This window comes from Struthio camelus, chromosome 4, assembly GCF_040807025.1.
Source record: "Struthio camelus isolate bStrCam1 chromosome 4, bStrCam1.hap1, whole genome shotgun sequence".
NCBI lineage: Eukaryota > Metazoa > Chordata > Aves > Struthioniformes > Struthionidae > Struthio > Struthio camelus.
In genome coordinates this window covers 42,404,196-42,409,509 of record NC_090945.1, presented here as the reverse complement: position 1 = coordinate 42,409,509, position 5,314 = coordinate 42,404,196, and positions in this window count along the sequence as shown.

Genomic DNA, 5,314 nt, shown 5'->3' with positions numbered 1-5,314 from the left:
ATTGATTGGTGTGCACACTAGTGATTGATTATTTCCACTGCATTTCAGAGAAAAATACTCTATTCGGCTAAGTTGTTTTTAAAGTAGCTTTCAAACAATGGCAGATAAAATTAAGTAGTTATATACTGTTGTCTGGTTATTACTAGGTGTGCAGTTTTTTAAATGTTGGCATGAACTGCATATTTAAAGAGCAAGAAAATGATTTATGGATCTAGACTGAATAATCAGACTATCAGTAAAACAAGACATAGGACACAATCATTACAACCATAGGCCTTATTTGGATGTTTGTGGAAAGAAGACAGCTGAATGATACACAAGAGATTGCAGTTTAAACAGCAATTTAAAGGTAAAAAAAGTCTTCCTTTTTCAGAAGAACGTAGATGTAGTTTTGCTGAAAATCCTTCATTTTTATTTACTGAAAGATTACAGAATTTGCCTCTAATTCTACGAAGAGAATGCTAGGACTAAAATATAAATTGTTCTCAAAGGGCATTTGAAAAGATACCTGAGCCTTTCAAATGGTGTTCTTTTCTATTTTAAGCATATTATGTGCTTTTTGCAGGTGAGCCATACTTTTTTGCCTAAAGTAAAATAATTATTCCCATAGAAGAGAGCATCAGAAGGACTCCGATAGATATCTTCCAGTATCTTTTAACAGGTATTACGACAACAACAGAACTGGCTATTCAGCACAAAACACCCCTGGAAATTATCCCTCTTCCTTATATATAACCTTTTTTTTTCCCCTATGGCTTCTGAAAGAATCCAGTGCTGACATTCCACAAAACTCATTTGTTCCGTGTTGCAGTGACTGGGCAACTTCCAATTAAATTAATTATCACACCTAAAAAGGAAGTATTGAACAACGAGCAATGTCCAATGGAGTAAGAGCACTGGGAGTATAGAAGAAAGGGAGGTAATGCTGTGTGTAATCTTTTCACAAACCTAAATTTATAATGTTGCCAGCTAAGAGAGGAAAGCCATCCAAGGTGAAGTGATGGCCATTTCAGGAACTCAAATATTGCTGTCTTTAAGAAGGATTTCATGGAGCCTGATACTTATCATAAAACGTTTAGTTAATGTTCTTAACACTTACAGAAATATTGAAAGAGAAAAGCCAAAGTTACTGCCGCTCCCACCCAAAACATAGCTTGAGGTTCTATTACAGAAAGACCCCTTTGAGAAGGATGTTCTTGAACTATCATTTCATGGAACTTTTAACGCTTTATCTAAGTAGATTTTTATGTAATAGTAGAGAAAAGACTTTGATTCAAAAGCAATTTCTTAACAGGGGCTAATATAATCACTTTGTATGTTGTTGCATTCCAAAACAAATCTAATGATTTAACTTCTCAGTATATGATTAGAGTTAACTCCTCTCACATCTAATAGTATCTGGCTTACTGCAAAGTTTTTATTATTATTATTATTTGTTTATTTGTTTAACTTGTAGATGCTCTCTGGTCTGAAGCAAGCTTACACCATTAAGCAAAGCGTGCAAGATATCATCTAACTGGCATGACTGGGGTGAGGAGAAAGCTCTCTAACAAGCACTGCAACTACATCTAAGATGGCAGTGGTTTGCCTGATTTATGGGAATAATAGGTGTGATATGTCGTGCTATTATTAGTTGCTATTGTCTTGTTGGTTGCAAGGTTTGATTTCTCGGTTTCTTGGTTTGAAGGGAAAATAGCTGGAAGCAAACTGTGACTTGTTTCTTTGGCACGTTGTTGCGGCTGCCCTACCTGGAACATTGCTTAGACTGCTAGGGACCGCTGGGCTCTTGGTCTGTTTGCAGACGTTTCTGGGTCCCCTGCTGCAGGGCTTCCCGTCTTCAGGCACAGGCTTCTCATCCTTATCTAGCACCTTGAGAGCAGCTGGGGCAAAAAGAGGGGCACTGTATTTTTATCAGTATTTCAGAGCTGTGGCTTTCAGGAATTTCCATCTCTAAATACAGAGGTATCTCATGGTTTGGCTCTAGAGTGGTATAGTCCATCCATTAAGGGGAAACATAGGAGGTATGTTTGACTTTTTTTCCGATAAATCTCAGCTGAGCAAAGCAAATTTCTCTGTGTTCCTTTATTACCATTAATTGTAATAGCCTAAGAGTTTCAATATTATACAGCTCGATCTTCATTATTTTTTTCAAAGACATTTCTATTGCTATTTTTGAATGGCAAAAAATCTTAGTTGGGGCACTTTCTTTGGATAGAGAGAAAGCAAAAATAAAACCAAAACATTCTTCTGCAACACAGATATGCATATGTCTTATTTAGTCTGGAAACTAACTGAGCCATGGACGTTATCTCAGATCAGGTATTTGAATGTGTTTGCGTCTTGCTTTGCAGGGCAAATGTGACACCTTTAGTATTATGAAGGTGAAAGAGCCAATAAATAAAGTTAAATTTAGTAGGTATGCAATTACAAGGGTGTGGGAGTTTGCACTCTGATCTTTGAGTGATATGAAAAACTGTCTATTAATATTTAATAAATTATTTTTGTGGTGCAGTTCTGGAGAAACTTCAATACATATTTCATGTGAATATTTTTTTAGTGAATACAATAGAAGGAACCTGATTAGGCTGTGTAAAAAGAATGATTCATAAGCAATTAAGGAAGCTTTATTTAACATCTCTGACTTTTGCATAAAGTAATTCTAAATGCAAACTAAATATATAGTGTAATTTAGTGGAGGATGGTTGCTTTGTTTTCATTTTTTTCATGGGAAAATGTCAACAGTGATATTGACCAGTGCCAGGCCAAATTATCATTATTTACATTATAGTTTAAAAGTCCCATCAAGCATGCAAATGAAAGTTAAGCCACACAATAAATGCTGCAGTAGTTGTCTTGCTTTTAATGGTAAAGATTTTTTTGTTCACATTCAGTTACTAGTTAATGCCTTCTCATTCAAATCATATTAAGGTTAAGAGGAATTACTTTTTTTTTTTTTTTTTAAACGCACACAGGGTAGTATTCATGTTGCAGCTATTTGATTTGCCAGTATGCAGTTCTGTATAGGGCAGCCTCTTGGGTCTGCTCTGTCTGTCAGCCTCATTAAGAATTATTCTGTACAGAACGATTCATCACTTCAGAAATGGTCTCACAGAGCTGCAGCTATACTCTGGTGTCTGATTTATCTGCTTAGCTCAGGCAGCATCTCAATGTAGACACAGATATTAGTAGCTTTCAATGTATCTGTAGAATCAAGCCCAGTAACTAAGCTATCTGAAACTATTTCTTTGCTATCTGAGCTTATGACAGAGTCTTCACTAAACATTTGTAGTTAAGAGCTCTGCAACTGTCAGATGCACAAAAATATGTACTTGAGCCTTTTTGAACCCTATGGGATTGAAGTAATGTTTTAAGACAAAGAGCACACCAAGTGCTTTGCTCTATTTGGGCCTTAGCACACCACTCATTTTACAGGACTAGGCTCATGTTTCTGCATACAAGATTAAATTTGCAAGTGCCATTCTCTACATGGATAGCACAGACATTGGCAAATTCTACTTGAGCACTCACTGAACTTAAGAAATTGGTATCTAACAACATGACAGACATTTACCATCATGATTTGACAGTCGGAAAGCTATCTATTATTGGTATTAGTCTCTCAGGATCTCTACATATTTCTTAGAGAAATAGCTGGTATTTTGTTTCATGCTTCACTTACTTAAAATTTCTGTAATGACAGAAATATAGTATTTTTAGAAGAAGGATTTGCAAGATGTCAAGTTACAGCACAGCAAAAAATCTAATCAAAGAGACATATAATTTTTTAATCTCTGTCTCTGAGCTGCAATTGTACAATATGCCTGCTGCAAAGCAGAATCTCCACACATCCTTTCCTCTCCTTCCCAAGCACACACACACACAGAGCCAGTTACTGCTCAGGAATAATTTATCAGTCGTCTGACATTTCCAGAAGTTTTATATGGGGGGCAAAAGTCTTCCCTCACCCCAAACTCCTCTGTTTTGGAAACTAGGTTGAGAGCAGGGCTTCTGGGAAGAAATATTTTAATGAGGTCAATGCACACTAAAATACTCTTTCCTCAATCCCCTCTGGACATGCTGTAAAAGAGCTTCCTAGAAATACGTAACATGATAGCTCTCTGCAATTTGTGTGAGAGAACGCAGAAGTTTCTGCATATCAAAGACAAAATGAAGTCTTCCAAAACTCTAGGCAAGCGTAAATTGTGCTGTTAAATTCTGCAGGTGAAATCTGTAGTACTCCCTATTGGATGTATATATATTCCATTATGTGCTAGTTAGTGCATAGCTAAAGTCAGTTGAGAAGACAAAGCACTGGAATGAGAGGAGTTGTGCTGAGGTATTTGAGATGAGCAACTGACCTTGACTCATACTTTGTGTAGTGTAGATTGCTTTATGAAAATGCCATGTGCAGAATCACTCTAACGTGCAGTCATCAGACACAGTTATCAAAGGCAGCCTGAAAAATTTTGCTTTCAATTTTTCTTTTGCATTTTGTACAAAGAAAATATCTTTATGGATTTTCTCTTGTCTGTATTCTTGGTTTTTATTTTTAGTGTAAAAGCCCTGAAGGTGCTTATCAAATATTCTCGGGGGAAGTATTTTGTGTTTTTAATTGAAATATCAATTCAAAAATATTTACTGAAAGAACCATGGCTGATTCTGTTTTCAGATGATTATTACAGATATGGATGACTGCAAATTTGAAAGTTTGATTTCCAGAATATGTAAGATTCTGATTTTTAATTAAAAATTCGCATGACAGAAACAAAAAGGTTAATTTGCTTATCAAAAAGTTGTCTGCTAGAGCAGTGCAGAAACTAAAGAAGAACAATGAAAACTGGGTGAGAGACCCTGGGTATGTATCACAATAACTCATTTACAAAAGTAAATAAATGCTCTTTAGTAGATGTGACGTTCACCTAGAACTGGAGTATTAAAATGTGGTATATCAAAACAATGATTAGTGTTTTTGCTGAAATTGAGTAGAGTTTGCTTACTGGCTTACATTATTTTATTTAATGTTTAGATCGATATTCAAATAACAATTAAACAGTGTTCTAAGCATAAACCAGCTACTGCCCATGATCTTACAATTGTCCTGTTACTTGACAAAGCTAAAGCAAATGTTACGCTCAAAATCTGGTTACAGGCAAAAAGGGAAAGCCAATAATTTATTATTAGTATAACTGAAATCTTAACAGTCTAATCAACGAACTATTACTAGTCCAAATTTAATTATTTTTTTAATTACTACAGAAAGAGAAGGAATAAGAAAATAAAGAATACTACTACAAGAAAAAAGACAATAAAAAAT